Consider the following 16,950-nt stretch of genomic DNA (forward strand, 5'->3'; position numbering starts at 1 on the left):
ATTAATATCTAGATATTTTACATATATACATCTACTAATTTCATATTATTTTATAATACCAAATTTGCATTGTATTTTAACACTCCCCCTCAATGCAAATTTTCTTCCAACGATGTCTTGCAGACCATTCCAAGTGCTTCTCTGAATTTTGTAAACTTCGGTTTACTTAGGCTCTTGGTGAATATATCTACAACCTGTTCATCTGTCTTTGTTGGCATCATCTTGATCTCCCCTTTGAGGACCTTCTCGCGAACATAGTGATAGTGCACTTCTATATGTTTTGTTCTTGCATGGAAGACTGGATTCTCTGCTAATCGAATAGCTGATAGATTATCGCAAAGAAGATTTACTTGATAATCTGTTGATTGATGAAGATCTTCCATTAATTGTTTCAACCATATAATTTCTTGTGTTGCTGATGATGCCGATCGATATTCTGCTTAGGTGCTTGATAAGGATACAGTTGGTTGTCTCTTGCTGCACCATGATATCACTCCCGATCCAAGACTAAACATGTATTCAGTTGTTGATCGTCGTGTATCATAGTCTCCAGCGTAATCGGCGTCACAATATCCAGTCACGTGACATTCTTTTGTTTTCTTGTATAAAATACCAAAGTTGATAGTGCCTTTAACATACCTTAAGATGCGTCGTACAACATCAAGGTGAGGCTTCTTCGGATTGCTCATGTATCGACTAACCACTCCAACTGCATAAGATATGTCTGGCCGGCTTAGTGTGAGATAAATAAGACTTTCAACCATCTTTCGATACATGGTAACATCTTGAAGACTTTTTCCTTCATCTGCTCGTAGTTTTGTATTCGGATCCATTGGGGTTGAGATAGGTTTGCAATTAAGCATTCCGTACTTTTGTAAAAGATCTCGCGCATATTTCTGTTGTCCCAGAAATAATCCTTCTCTTTTCTGCTCTATTTCGAGTCCAAGAAAACGTTTGAGTTCTCCAAGCTCCTTCATATGAAATCTGATAGACAGATTCTCTCTTGTTCCTTGGATCTCCTCATAGTGATCTCCCGTGATGATTAAGTCATCCACATATACTAGCACTATGGCTAGTTTTCCTTGATCTTGTTTCACAAATAAACTAGAATCTGAAGGAGCAACTGTGAAACCACTTTGTACTAAGAACTCGCCAATCTTCCCGTACCAAGCTCTTGGAGCCTGCTTCAAGCCGTATAGTGCTTTCTTTAATTTGCAGACATGGTCAGGATGGGACTTGTTCTCAAAGCCTCTTGGTTGCTCCATATAAATGTCTTTGTCAAGTTCTCCATGTAAGAAAGCGTTCTTAACATCCATCTGCCACATCTTCCAAGATTTGCTGGCGGATAAAGCTAGTAGAGCTCGAATTGTTGTGATCTTCGCCACTGGACTAAACGTTTCTTCATAATCCAGCCCATATTGTTGAGAAAAACCTCTAGCAATAAGTCGAGCTTTATACCTTTCAATGGAGCCATCTGATCGAGTCTTCACCTTATAAACCCATTTACAAGATATTGGTTTTACATCTTTTAGCTTTGGAACTAAACTCCATGTCTGGTTTTCTTTTAGAGCATTAATTTCTTCTTCCATCGCTTTCTGCCATTCTTGACTTTGTGCTGCTTCTTCATAAGTAGAAGGCTCAATAGGTATTGATTCATCCACATGAGCAGCATTGGCATGCCTCGGATTAGGTTGCCTCGGCCTTGTTGATCTCCGTAATTCCTGCACATGCTCCTCGGCATCCATTTGGCTTGGACGAACCTCTTCAGATGTAGATTGATGTACCCCAGTTTTCCATGGACTCGTTTCCTTAGAGTACGATCCATCTCCTTCTTTAATTGGATCCGATATGTGCTCTTTATGTTCTTCTTTCTCTTCTGGAACTTCTTCTAATCCATGAGATTCTGGAAGCTCTATCTTTTGAGGTGACCACCATGAAGAAGCTTCATCAAATACCACATTTCTTAAAGTATGACACTTTCCAGTATTTGGATCACAACATCTCCATCCTTTTCTTGATTCATCATAACCGACAAAAATCCATCGGATTGCCTTCTTATCAAATTTGCTTCGTAGATGATCTGGTACGAAGACGTAGCATACGCATCCAAAAACCTTGAGATGGTTGACGGTTGGCTTGATCTTCCATAATCTTTCATATGGTGAAATATATCCCAACTTTGTTTGTGGGAGTCTGTTAATCACGTATGAAGCCGTCCTCATACATTCGGCCCAAAATCTTCCTGGTACATTCTTACCATGAAGCATACTTCGACAGGTTTCAGCAAGATGACGATTCTTACGTTCTGCCACTCCATTCTGTTGTGGAGTATTAGGGCAAGTTAATTGCCTTCTGATCTTGTGCTTCTCAAGATAGATATTGAACTCGGTTGATAAATATTCTCCTCCATTATCTGTGCGTAAGCATCGAATCTTAGTATTGAGCTCACTTTCTACCTTGTTCTTGAACTCTTTAAACTTCAGAAAAGTCTCCGACTTCTCCTTCATGAAGTAACCCACACATATCTTGAGAAGTCATCAATGAATGTCACCATATACTTCATTCCTCCAAGTGATGTTTGTTTCACTAGGCCAAAGACGTCTGAGTGTATGAGCTCTAGTGGTGTCTTGGACTGATGTTGTGACTCCTTGAATGGCAATTGGTGAGCTTTTCCAAATTGACATCCAGCACATATTGTATATGTTCGGATATCAATTTGAGGAAGCCCATTTACTATGCGTTTCACCATCATCTCCTTTAACTTATTGTATCCCACATGCCCAAGACGTTCATGCCACAGATCAGCCGTCTCATTTTTTTGAGTCTTATCCACATATGCTGTTTCAGCAGATAGTACATAGACCGACTCTATTTTTCTTCCTTGCATAATTGGATTGCCAACCACCTTCACTCTCTTGAATACGGACACATCTTCGGGTCCAAAGAGCACATAGTTCCCTTCTGCTGTCAATTGTGGTACTGACAGTAAATTCTTCTTTAGGCCAGGGACAAGATACACCTTCTCGAGTTGGAGCTTATGAGAGTCGCCTTCATTTGGAATTATTGTCTTTCTAATGTGAGAAATAGACAACCTTGAATTGTCGGCTGTCAACACGACTCTCTTTCCTTTGTAATCATCCATTTCTTGAAGCTTCGTCTCATCATTGGTCATATGATTTGAGCAACCAGAATCAATGATCCAATCATCTTTGTAGTTTATTTTTTACTTTAAAGTTGATGCAAGAGCTTGATCATCCATGTCAACTTCAACGGAGAGTCCTGCTTCTGCATCCCAAGTTTCCTCATTAATGGTTGCTTCGAATGTGACCTCTTTCTTCTCATCTCTTACGGCGGACACATTTCCTTCGAAATTCGCCTTCTGGGGAATCTACAATCTCGAGAAAAATGAGCCTTCTTGCCACAATTGAAGCATTCACCATTCTTTCTCTTATCATTTTCTCCGTATTGTTGGCGATGATCTCTTCTTCCTTGTTGAGCTCCCCCTGAAGCGTTGCCTTTTGATTTTGGGTGACCCTTCCACCCATATATCTTACTTTCTTTCATCGCCTCTTGTCTTCGAGATGTTGCTTTCTTCTTATTGGTGAAGAGTGCCTCTTCTTCGCCTTTTATGCTTACTTCACTCATCTACTTGGCTAATGCCTCTTGATTAGCCAACAAATTCTCCAGCTCTATTAATGATGGTTGAGTAGGCCATCCTCTCACAGCGGCTATAAATCCATTATACTCGGACCTTAAGCCATGGATGATAATTCTCTTCATCCTTGCATCACTCACTTTCTCTTCAGGAGCAAGCTGAGATATCTCACGGCAAATAGATTTTACCTTGGTGAAATACTGAGAAATAGACAGACTTCTTTGTGAGATACCCGTGAGCTCATTTTCCAAGAGCTGGAGGCGTTCTTCATTCTTCTTTGAAAACAATTTTTCAAAAGTTTCCCAAGCTGCCTTCGGTGTTTTCTCGTCACGGATGTGCTCCAATAGATCCTCCTCGATTGTAGTCTTCAGTATAAATAAAGCCTTCCCAACCTTGATGTTCCATTTTCTCAAGGCTTCAGCATTTTCTTTTGGTGGAGGCGTTGTGTCACTGCCAGCAACTATTTCCCATAAATCCTGTCCTTGTAGGTAGGATTCTATGCAAGTCCGCCAATAACCATAGTTGTGGTTATTGAGACTCTTGATTCCACTGCTTGTACTTGCAAGATCTGCCATCATGACGTCCAACGTCCAATAAGCTTGGTCCCTGACCGATGAGCTTTCACAGTTCGTTCCTAACTGTGCTCCGACAAAATCTCCCTTAGAGCCTTGGTGAAAACAAGTCGATGTAAACGTCCAACGTTTACCGATGAGTACCTCCACTAGCAATGGTCCCGAACGACCCGCTCTGATACCAATTGTTGGAAGCTTCAACGAGCCCAACACACCCACTATAGAGGACCTAGGTTATACTCACTCACTAGACCAACACTTTGACGTTGGTTAGCCTTTAATTTTATAAATCCTTAGTGCACAATAATATTTAGGCGACAGTGTCGACCATATATCGTTCAGGCGGTATAACCGACCATATATCACTTAGGCGGCAAAGCCGACCATATGATAGATACAACACAAGTGCACTAAGAACTTAAACACAAACTGAGGCTTAACCGGGAAACTTAACAAAGAACACTTTTATTAATTACAAAGAAACAATTACGATATTATGAACTAACTCACACTCTTCTTTTACTTCTTCACCTTACTTCTTCTCTACTTCCTCACAACTCTCACACCTTCACACAACACAAATGAAATCTCCTCCCACATTTATACTACTCCATGAAACATTCTAGAACCTAGATATTTCCATGGATATATAAATATCTAGATATTTCTACAACCTACAAATATCTAGATTTTTCTTTTACATTTCAATTTCTAGATTTTTCTCTCATATTCTAATATCTAGATATTTTCTTATACATATTAATATCTAGATATTTTACATATATACATCTACTAATTTCATATTATTTTATAATACCAAATTTGCATTGTATTTTAACAGACGTCGGTCAAACTTGGGGAGATGATGACTTCGGGGACTCCACCTGAATTTAGTGATACAGAAATAGAGGTAAAACCAACTCCTTAATGTACTCAAATATTTTAATGTTACAATAGTTTTTTGTTCAATTTTCTTTTCTTTAATTGTAGTATTTGTATATTATTATATTTTTGGAACGGAAAAAATTGTATTAACAAACATTTGTTAATTAAATAATTGACATTACAATGTAAACATTTGTTTCAGGCTGTAGAAGAAGCTGAAGTCAAGAATGCCAACTCCGGTTCTCCGATGATACTTGGAAGATCAAGGTCGAGACAATATGCTGATGGTTATGGAAGTGTAAGTTCATTAAACTGCTTATGTTTTTAATTTCCATGATATGATCGCAACAATGTGTAGGAAAGAATAATAATTCTATAACAATGTGGCTATATACTTTTTAAATCATGAGTGAAACACTTTCATATATGCAGGGTTACACACAATCCACAACCGGATATGTCAGATTTTTTAATTGTTTTTTTATGTTTTTATTTGAGACCAGAGAATATTATAACATCAAATTGGTTGAACATGAAAAGGTGCCACCAAATACAATTTATTCATTTATTGCTCATGTAGGTTTACTGAACCCCCTTAAGAATACGCTGACCCTACCTGTTTGCTGTCGAGTTGGTGTTTATATAAGCTTATAGATGTGAAAATTGATATAAAATCTAGCAGTTTCCCATTTGGGCTCTCGTATATCTCAGTTACATAAATAAATTATTGAAACTAAAACAATTGTAAATTGTGAAGAACTGATCGTATTATTGATAATTAAGAATAATGCTTGAATTGGTGAATTACAAACTTACAATGTGTATGTATTTATACACAAGAGCTAACGGCTATATCTATCTAAGGCAAGGAGCCTAAATCAAAATAAGGAAACTATGAGCTGTTTGGTTGCTGTAATCGAGCTGTATCTTCAATGGGAAATGATGGAAACTGATCCCAAAAAGCTAAGTCTTCATATTTTGATTTCTAACATAAATGACACTAAAATCACCAACGCATGTATGATTTGGCAGCCTGCTGACATCACTACTGCTTCAAGATTTCTTGACTGGGATGTCCGAAATCATCCTGCTTTACCTGAAGGTTACTCTCGTAAATTCAAGGTTCCGAGATTTGGTGGATGGAATAGTGACGATGATCCCGCTTTGGATGAAAGTTTCATTACAATATTCAATAAAGCACGAGATGAAAAGCGGCATGGTGGTGGTGGAATTTCAACGATAGACAGAAATGATGCTTCACATGTTAATGGTAATAGACCCGAGAGGAAAAAGGTAATGATCCGCTTTATCACCTTAACTTTTTGTTCTATTATTTTGGTTTTGTCAAAATCTGGAGGTGATATGCTAACTATTAACGTATTAATTACTATTAAATATAACTACAAAAGTTACTTTTATTTCATTGATAACCTTGTTGATTTTAGGCATAAGTTATTTATACTCATGCTTCTGACTTTCTTTCAGTGTTGCAGCTGCTTTCCATGGTGGTGATTACCGTCGGGCTATTAAGTGAAGTTGTTTAATGATACACTCATGAATCAATTACTCACGCATGTCACAACTAAGTCAATATGGACGGTTGAATAATTCTTGGAAGAAAGCCCACGTTCCCATATTTAACTATATTTCCATGCATGATTTAGTAGAAGTTAAATTATAAGCAGTAGATGGAATTACTGAGCAAATGCAAGTTGGTTACCAATATCTTTGGTGTACGTTATTAATTATTATTGGTACTTTATTCATGCTGGCAAATAGAAGTAGTAACCGTAGGTGTCTTAGTTCTAGTCAGTGTTGCAAAACTCGGATTACTCGGCCGAGTAATCGGCGAGTAATCGGCTGAAGGGGAAAAACGAAAACTCGGAGTAAGAATCGGTAAAATCTCGGTCAACAAAAGTCAACTCTTCTAAAAAAGTGATATACGTTCAATAATTAGGGTTTCTTCCGCATCGACCCTTATTTTTCTTCTCTTCCGTCTACGTTTCTTCTTCTTCTTCTCTCTGACGCTGCTATTTCCTGGGTTTCTTCGAAATTCGTCTTCCTCTTCTTCAATTGGGTTTGTCACTCAACAATTAACAAGTCGACTACTCTTCTTCCTCTTCTTCAATTGAGTGATACTCGTACTTTGAAGTCTTTGAAGATAAATAAATAATAAATAATAAATAAATAATAAATAATAAATAAATATAATACGAAGCAACAGGATAAGGAAGCACAGATCTAGAGAATTTTTTTTTGAAATAGTAATATTTTTTAATATGTTTACAAAATTAGAAATTTTGAAAAAAACTTTACAAAACTAGTAAAACCGGAGTTTCAAACTCCGGTTTGGCCAAATCGGTGTTCCAAAGTCCGGTTTCTATCTACTTTGTCCACATGGCAGAGTGACATGGCAAACCGGACTTTGAAACACCGGTTTGCCACGTGGAATTTTTTTTTTTTTTTTTTAGGATTCTAGGATGAGCTCGTTTATTTGTTTAGAAAAAAAATTTCATTATTTTTGCTAAATTTAAGGGATGAATATTAATTATTAATATGCTAATTTGAAACTTCTTTTAATGTAGTTTGAGAAGTGAAAGTTCAGATAGTTATTACTCCGTAATTAATAAGCTAATTCTTTTAAGCGATGAATATCAATTATTAACAATTAAATTTTTTTTTAAAAACAAATAAACAAGCTCATCCCAGAATCCTAAAAAAAAAAAAAAAAAAAAAAAAATTATGCCACGTGGCAAACCGGTGTTTCAAAGTCCGGTTTGCCATGTCACTCTGCCATGTGGACAAAGTAGATAGAAACTGGACTTTGGAACACCGGTTTGGCCCAAACCGGAGTTTGAAACTCCGGTTTTACTAGTTTTGTAAAGATTTTTTCCAAATTTCTAGTTTTGTAAACATATTAAAAAATATTACTATTTCAAAAAAAAATTCCAGATCTAGATCAGCATTCTGATAGATAAAGTGATATTTTAGTATTTTAATTTCTTTATCTATTACGAAATAACAATAACAGCCCCTGAAGTTTTACTAAACTTTAAAAACAAGAACAAACTTAATGAGCACTCTTGAACTTTTAGTTAAATTGACAATAACATCCCCTATTATTTATATATTGTCAGTATGTATGAATGTATATATTTATATATATGAAAAAGTCAACGAAAGTCAACATCCGAGTTCTCCCCCGAGTTCTCCCCGAGTCGCCGAGAACTCCTCAAAAACCTCCTGCCGAGTTCTCCCCGAGTCGCGAGTTTTACAACCATGGTTCTAGTATAAATTTGTACTTCTGTATTTTTTTGAAGAGGAATGAAAAAGTGGTTTAGACATACCTCTCTTCTTTGTCGTTGTTTCTTTGGTGATTAACCATCTCAAATCGGCTTTTACATTGGATTTAGCGGTCAACTCGAAGAGTTCATATCAACGGGAAGGGTGGTGTTAGTGGTGTTCGGGCTAGGCAATAAGGGTGAGACGATATTGGTGGAGACAACAGTGGTGGTTGTAGGAGTGTAAGGTGTGTGGACTTTGGTTAGTGGACGAAGGCAAAGTGTGACCCGCTGTTAACTTATCCTCAGTTAACTTGGCCAAACCAAGTATGGTATAAGGTGGTCGGGTTATGGGTCGCAAGTTCGCGTTGAATGTCAGGTTTCAAGCCCGAGATGAAACAATTCAAAAGGGCCGTGTGTGGAAGACCGGTGACGCAATTGGAGATACGCTCGAACTCGGCTTGGTAAGAAGCCACATATCCTTTTTGTTGCAATTTGAATAAGAGGCTGAGTCATTCATGCTTTGTCATATTTTGAGTCACTAAAACCTTTGATTATATATATATATATATATATATATATATATATATATATATATATATATATATATATATATATATATATATATATATATATATATATATATATATATATATATATATATATATATATATGGGCAGGATCAATGGGGAAGTAATCAATCGGGGGGAAGCAAAAAAAAAAAATTTCCCTTTTTTTTTGGAATTTTTTTTTCGGTATCAAGATCACACGAAAATATGAACATTTAGAAGAGACACTTCGTGATGAATGTTATTATTAAGGCGGAAAAATGATCGATAAAAATAACATTCAAAATAATATTGTTCGTGAAGAATATGAACATTTTTTTTTCTTCATGTTTTGTGAAGTAAAATTTAGCCCGATTTAGAGTTTAGGGTTTAGGGTTTGGTGTTTTGGGTTTATTCCATAAACCCAAAACACTAAACCCTAAACCCTAAACCCTAAACTCTAAACCGTTCGTGTTAAAAACTCAATCTAAATCCTAAATCTAAACCCTAAACCCTAAATTTCTAAACCCTAATATCTAAACCCTAATATCTAAACCCCAATAGCTAAAACCTCAATATACGCTCGAAAAATGCGATAATTGTTATATATTACTTTTTCGAGCGTTTTCCCGTTAAAATAAAAACATTTATCACTAAGTGTCTCTACTAAATGTTCATATTTTCATCTCATCTATAATGTTCGTGAACAAAGTTTTTTCAAAAAACGAAAAAAAAAAGTTTTTGCTTCCCCGCGCTTCCCCCCGATTGGTTACTTCCCTCTTGATCCTACCACTATATATATATATATATATATAGGGGCATGATCAATAGGGAAGTAACCAATCGGGGGGAAGCAAATATTTTTTTTTTTTTTGTTTTTTTTGAAAAAAAAAATTTCCGGCATCAAGATCACACGAAAATATGAACATTTAAAAGAGACACTTCGTGATGAATGTTATTATTTAGGCGGAAAAACGATCGACAAAAATAACATTCAAGATAATATTGTTCGTGAAGAATATGAACGTTTTTTTTCTTCATGTTTTGTGAAGTAAAATTTAACTCTAAACCCTAAACTCTAAATCGTTCGTGTTATAAACTCAATCTAAATCCTAAATCTAAACCCTAAACCCTAAATTTCTAAACCCTAATATCTAAACCCTATAAACCCTAATATCTAAACCCCAATAGCTAAAACCTCAAAATACGCTCGAAAAACACGATAATTGTTATATATTACTTCTTCGAGCGTTTTCCCGCCAAAATAAAAACATTTATCACAAGTGTCTCTACTAAATGTTCATATTTTCATCTCATCTATAATGTTCGTGAACAAAGTTTTTTCAAAAAACGAAAAAAAAAAAAATTTGCTTCCCCCCGCTTCCCCCCGATTGGTTACTTCCCTCTTGATCCTACCCCTATATATATATATATATATATATATATATATATATATATATATATATATATATATATATATATATATATATATATAATTTAAAAAATAATAAAAGGGTACAAATGTATTTTTCTATCTTCCCACCAAAATAGCTCTTATCCTCCCTAAAAATCTCTCATGCTCATGAAGCTTCAAAACGAATTACTTGCATCAAATCCAAATCCAAGATGCGTTGATTCATTTTCAATTATTTTCAATTGACATACTGATTAATTGATAAACAATATTTTCAATACAATACTCTTCATCCAAGGTTGCATCATTTTAAAGAGGATGGGCATCCATATACAAAGCCACTATCAATTTTATTTTCAAGCAGAAAAAGGATAAAAAGAGGATGCATATAAATAATAAAAAAAAATACAAAAATAGGATTCATCAATTTGAAGACAACTAGAATTTATTTTATTAATAACTACAAACGTAAGAAAAAATAAAAACATTATTCTTTGTAAAATACAAACAGAAGGCATCCACGAAGTACTAAACAAAGCCTAGAAATTCAATATTAAAAAAAAAAACAAATTCAACGTCATCGAGGTTTGATGCAACAACGAATTTGACAATGATCATGGATGCACCGGTGAGTTTCGAGGGAAGTTTGGATGCGCCAGTGAGTTTCACGGTGATTTTGAATGCACACGTGAGTTTGTTGTTGAGCATGGATGCCCCGGTAAGTTTGACGATGACTTTGGATGCATCAGGCACCGGAGAATTAGCAGTGAATCAGGATGCACCGGCCGGATACGCTTACTTTTCCAAATATTCGATGTTATTCGTAATGGGAAGGACATTAATATGGAGAAGTTTTATTATTTTATCATAGTAAGAATAGAGATATTTGGTGGTGGCAGTTAGAGATAGAGAGATGAAAATGAGTTATAAAATGATAATTTTCATTAATATAACAAATTAGATTCAATAAATACTAAACTTCATCGGTTGATCACTCAATAACCAATCCTAGTTCAATCATACAAAAATATAATCGAAGTGGATGTATAACTTGTTAGTTGGTGCGTATATCTAATTTCCACGAGAGATGCACTGTGATTGATGGCATATAATTGCCCTGCCTACATATAATTGAATTAAAGTTTTAGCGGTTGAGTCAAGTGGTATTGACCGAATTTAGTGGGACCAAATTTTCATACGTGCCCTTCATTCCTATTATGTGAAAATTAAATTAAATATTTTATTAATTAATGTAATAATAAATGATTGGTTGAGAAGTGTTCATATATATATATATATATATAGGGCAGGATCAATCGGGAAGTAACCAATCGGGGGAAGCAAAAAAAAAAAAATTCGTTTTTTTTGAATTTTTTTTTCCGGCATCAAGATCACACGAAAATATGAACATTTAGAAGAGACACTTCGTGATGAATGTTATTATTTAGGCGGGAAAACGATCGACAAAAATAACATTCAAGATAATATTGTTCGTGAAGAATATGAACGTTTTTTTTCTCCATGTTTTGTGAAGTAAAATTTAGTCCGATTTAGGGTTTAGGGTTTAGGGTTTGGTGTTTTGGATTTATGGAATAAACCCAAAACACCAAACCCTAAACCCTAAACCCTAAACCCTAAACTCTAAACTCTAAACCGTTCGTGTTAAAAACTCAATCTAAATCCTAAATCTAAACCCTAAATCTAAACCCTAAACCATAAATTTTAAACCCTAATATCTAAACCCTATAAACCCTAATATCTAAACTCCAATAGCTAAAACCTCAAAATACGCTCGAAAAACACGATAATTGTTATATATTACTTCTTCGAGCGTTTTCTCACCAAAATAAAAACATTTATCACAAAGTGTCTCTACTAAATGTTCATATTTTCATCTCATCTATAATGTTCGTGAACAAAGTTTTTTCAAAAAATGAAGAGAAAAAAAAGTTTTTGCTTCCCCCCGCTTCCCCCCGAATGGTTACTTCCCTCTTGATCCTACCGCTATATATATATATATATATATATATATATATATATATATATTTATTTATTTATTTATTTATTTTTCATCAAACCTCTACTCATATTTTATCACATCATCTATAACATCTTATCTCTGAAATTTAACATGAGCGCCACTATTTTCCTTTAAAATTTGATATTGCCATGTTACAGTCAAAATCACATTTTCTCCAAAAATTTGCAAAATCTGATTCAACGTCATACCCACCTTTGCGGATAGTCTCCGAATCACATAAACTTTATATACAGTATATGTCGGTTTAAGAATTACAATCCTAATGAATCTCTACCTAATTAAAGATACATCTATTATAACAGACGAGATAATCACATGAATTTTGAATCAATATTTTTAAATAAGGTACCCTCAAATCTTCTTATCTTCTTATCCACGTTCTTCAGAGTCTGCACAGGTTAAGTCTGTCCTCCAGATTCTTTATTTCAGTTTGTCTAACTCTTGGTTTGTGTTACAGACTCAGACACTGCACAGATCATTGACTCAACAATACTTGGTTAATTTCCCACTAAATTCTCTAGACACGAACATTAACTCAGTCAGATTTATTATTTTGTTTACTCAACATTTTTAATAAAGTAGCGGCATATATTTCGATGAGAATTAATGCCAGAACCAGAAAAATTAACAGGACTATAGATGAAGCTTTCGAATTTCCAGTTTTTAACAGGCGTATGGATGCACCTTTCAAAGTTCCAAAGTTCTCGAACGTACTTAATGTTGATTTCAAAGTTCTGCTGACAAATGATGCATAGGTAGTTGTATCGTCGTATGACACTTTAGACATATGCGCCATCTTGTAACTTTGCTCCTGTTTTACACATACAAAGTTAGCAAAACTTTATTATCAATATAATGAGATTAAATGAACGTGTCACGTGTGCATCATGTCAACATAGACAAAACCAGAACTCGATAGGAATAAATTGTATATCAACAGTATATAGTAGTATATTTAGGGTAAAGCTTCTAACAATAAATAGTAACAAGACTAATTATAAACGAATCAAACTACAAAATGCTTTATAATTCATGCAAAAACATAATGAGAGTCATTGACAGATAGTTCAGAATAGTTACCGTATCAGCATCATACATGATACAAGCAACAGTTCTCAACTCAGTAAAGGAGGAAATTGAGCGCTGAGGCCGACCCGTTTTCCTCCATCCTCGTACTTCTGTTAAAATAAATACATAATATGAGGAACATTCTCTATTCACTCCCTAGGTTTAATATAAACACGCATAATTAAGCTTTATGACCGGGACATACCTGTATCGTCAATCGAATCACCAACTAAAATACTCAACCAACCAGGAATCAGTCTTCCGACTTCCATTAAATTGTAAAAATCATCATGTCAAAGATAGTATCCTCCTGTGCTTAGTTGAAATCTTGAATAATCCCTCTGAAGAGTTTCTACCCATTCTGTGTTATTTTTCATGGTCCCGTTTTCTTCTTCATCATTTTTGTATACAAGACTTACACAACACTCGTGTATAAACAATCCATTCATCACGGATATAGACACATCAACTTTATCTCCAACATTCAATGTGTTTCCAATTGGCCAATAACTTAACCAAATACCAAATTCCTCAGATTCAGGTTTGCCAAAGACTCTGGGGCTGTACATCAAGTCAACACCACCGTCTGTACTTATTTTAGCAAACCATGCCCAATCGTTCTCTGATATATTCTTATATCTGAAATTTACATTCAGTCCAATTAGCCTCATGTTCTCTGGGCATACAGGTACGTCAAAAGACAAAAATGACGATTCTGATTTATATTGGGGCATCATGTTTGGATCCTTTATATCTGGCAGAGATGTGCTCATTATATCAAATTCATAAAACATCTGTACCATGTCAAATATGGTGGCTTGGTAGGTGGATTTGTGGTCAAATACTCACATGTATTTGATGGTATATGTGCTGCATGGAAGACTTTTATTATGGCCGGTGATTTCATGTGATACAAATAAGACTTTCATGCCATGCAAACTTCACCAACCCCATTCTCAATTCTATAAATACAGACATATGATAATTCATTCCGTGTCTCAAAAATTACATACTTCTTTCTTTCATGTACTAAAAGATTAAATAGAGAGTTTGTGAGGTTAATCTCCTAATTACAAGAGATATAAAGATTAGTGTTTTTCCTTGTAATTAAAGAGAAGTGTAATTCCTATTATTCTTATTAGTGAAACGTTTCTTTCCGTGCCCGTGGTTTTTTACCCTTTTGGGGTTTTCCACGTTAAATCTCGGTGTCCTATTATTGTTGTTATTTCAATTATTACTAGCGGTTTGCTATAATTCGGTGTCGCTTTTCTCAACAAGTGGTATCAAGAGCTAAGGTCTAATATATAGTGTGTATTAATCTACTTATCGTATGCTCTGTGGTTGCCACGGGAGTGGATCGTCCACATCAGAAAATAAGTAAGATTATTTTCACTCGGTAAAAGTCCTTGGGTGTTATTTCAAGAAAAATAGTATTGTCGAAAAGAAGATTGTAATTATAGCAATGCCTACGAAATTTGAAATTGAAAAGTTCAACGGGAGTAACTTCTCGTTATGGAAACTAAAGATGAAAGCTATCCTGAGAAAGGATAAGTGTTTGGCGGCCATCAGTGGACGGTCCGCCGAAGTCACTGATGAAAAATGGGAAGAGATGGACGGCCAGGCTATCGCAAATCTTTATCTGGCACTAGCAGATTGCGTTTTGTCTAGCATAGAAGAAAAGAAGACGGCGAAAGAGATTTGGGATCATCTCATAAAATTGTACGAGACCAAATCACTCCACAACAAGATATTCCTTAAGAGGAAACTCTATGCGCTACGCATGAATGAATCTACTTCAGTTAATGAGCACATTAATTCTTTGAATACTCTATTTTCTCAACTCGCTTCATTAAGTTGCAATATAGAGCCAAAAGAACGTGCTGAACTTTTACTTCGGAGTCTACCTGACTCGTATGATCAACTCATTATTAACTTAACCAATAACGTTCTCTCGGAGTATCTAGTCTATGATGAAGTTGCGGCTGCTATTCTAGAAAAAGAAAATTGGCGCAATAACAAGGAGGACAAACAGGCCGGTTCACGACAAGTGGAGGCCTTGGTGGTATCAGGAGGGAGATCAACGGAACGTGGCCCAAGTGGGAGTCACAATCATGGTAAACCGAAGTCTAAAAAGAAGAAGACCTATACATGCTACAATTGTGGCAAGAAAGGTCATCTGAAGAAGGATTGTCGGAGTTTAAATAACTCTAATCCTCAAGGAAATATCGCAAGCATTTCAGAAGATGGGACTGCTTTGATTAGTGAAGTAGTGGTAGCAAATGAAGGCAGAAAGACATTTGTTGATGTCTGATTATTTAACTCAGAGGCTACTTTTCACATGACCCCTAGAAGAGAATGGTTCAAACAATATGAACGTATCTCAGGAGGATCTGTATACAGTTTCAATGATCACGAACTAAAGATCATTGGAATTGGAGATATCATTCTGAAGATGCACGATGGTACAGTTCGTACTATTCAAGGAGTACGACACGTGGAGAGTTTGAAGAAGAACTTATTGTCTTTAGGACAATTGGATGATCTTGGTTGTAAAATGGTGATACATGAGAAGATCATGATAATCAAGAAAGGCGCGGTTGTACTTATGAAAGGAGAAAAGGTGGGTGCTAATTTATACATTCTGAAAGGAGAGACAGTACAGGAATCGGAAGCATCTGTTGCTTCGAATAGTTCAAGTGATAAAGTTGCTATGACATGGCATCAAAAGCTTGGACACATGTCTAAGCAAGGTATGAAGATTCTTGTTGAAAGAAATCTTATTCCTGGTCTTACAAAGGTATCGCTACCTTTCTGTGAGCATTGTGTAATCAGCAAGCATCATCGCCTGAAGTTTAACACATCAAATTCTAGAAGTAAATTGATTCTAGAATCGGTTCACTCTGATGTGTGGAAAGCACCAGTTCAATCCCTAGGAGGAGCAAAGTATTTTGTATCATTTATTGATGATTACACTAGGAGATGTTGGGTGTACCCAATCAAGAGAAAGGCGGATGTGTTTGAAGTTTTCAAAGTTTACAAAGCGCGGGTTGAACTTGAATCTGGTAAAAAGATCAAGTGTTTAAGGACTGATAATGGAGGAGAATACACTGGTGATGAATTTGATAAGCTTTGCAAACAAGAAGGTATCAAAAGGCAGTTCACAACAGCATACACTCCTCAACAAAACGGAGTGGCAGAGCGGATGAACAGAACCTTGTTAGAAAGAACAAGGGCGATGTTGGCAACTGCAAGCTTGGGAAAGTCATTCTGGGCAGAAGCAGTAAGTACTGCCTGTTACGTGATAAATCGATCACCATCAACTGCAATTGAGTTGAAATCGCCGATGAAAATGTGGACTGGAAAACCAGTTAATTATTCTGACCTTCATGTATTTGGAAGTCCTGTGTACGCAATGTAAATTCTCAAGAAACGACAAAGTTGGATCCGAAGTCCATAAAGTGTTTGTTCTTGGGGTATGCTGATGGA

General features: G+C 35.6%; 2 pseudogenes; one reads left to right on the forward strand and one right to left on the reverse strand.

The window, feature by feature from the left end:
- The window catches only part of LOC139887640 (disease resistance protein RPV1-like), a 47,987-nt pseudogene extending 41,331 nt beyond the window's left edge, over positions 1 to 6,656 (forward strand).
- A 1,156-nt stretch (positions 6,657 to 7,812) lies between these two features.
- Positions 7,813 to 16,950, reverse strand: part of LOC139887641 (disease resistance protein RPV1-like) — a 103,152-nt pseudogene continuing 94,014 nt past the window's right edge.

This window comes from Rutidosis leptorrhynchoides, chromosome 2 (genome assembly GCF_046630445.1).
Source record: "Rutidosis leptorrhynchoides isolate AG116_Rl617_1_P2 chromosome 2, CSIRO_AGI_Rlap_v1, whole genome shotgun sequence".
NCBI lineage: Eukaryota > Viridiplantae > Streptophyta > Magnoliopsida > Asterales > Asteraceae > Rutidosis > Rutidosis leptorrhynchoides.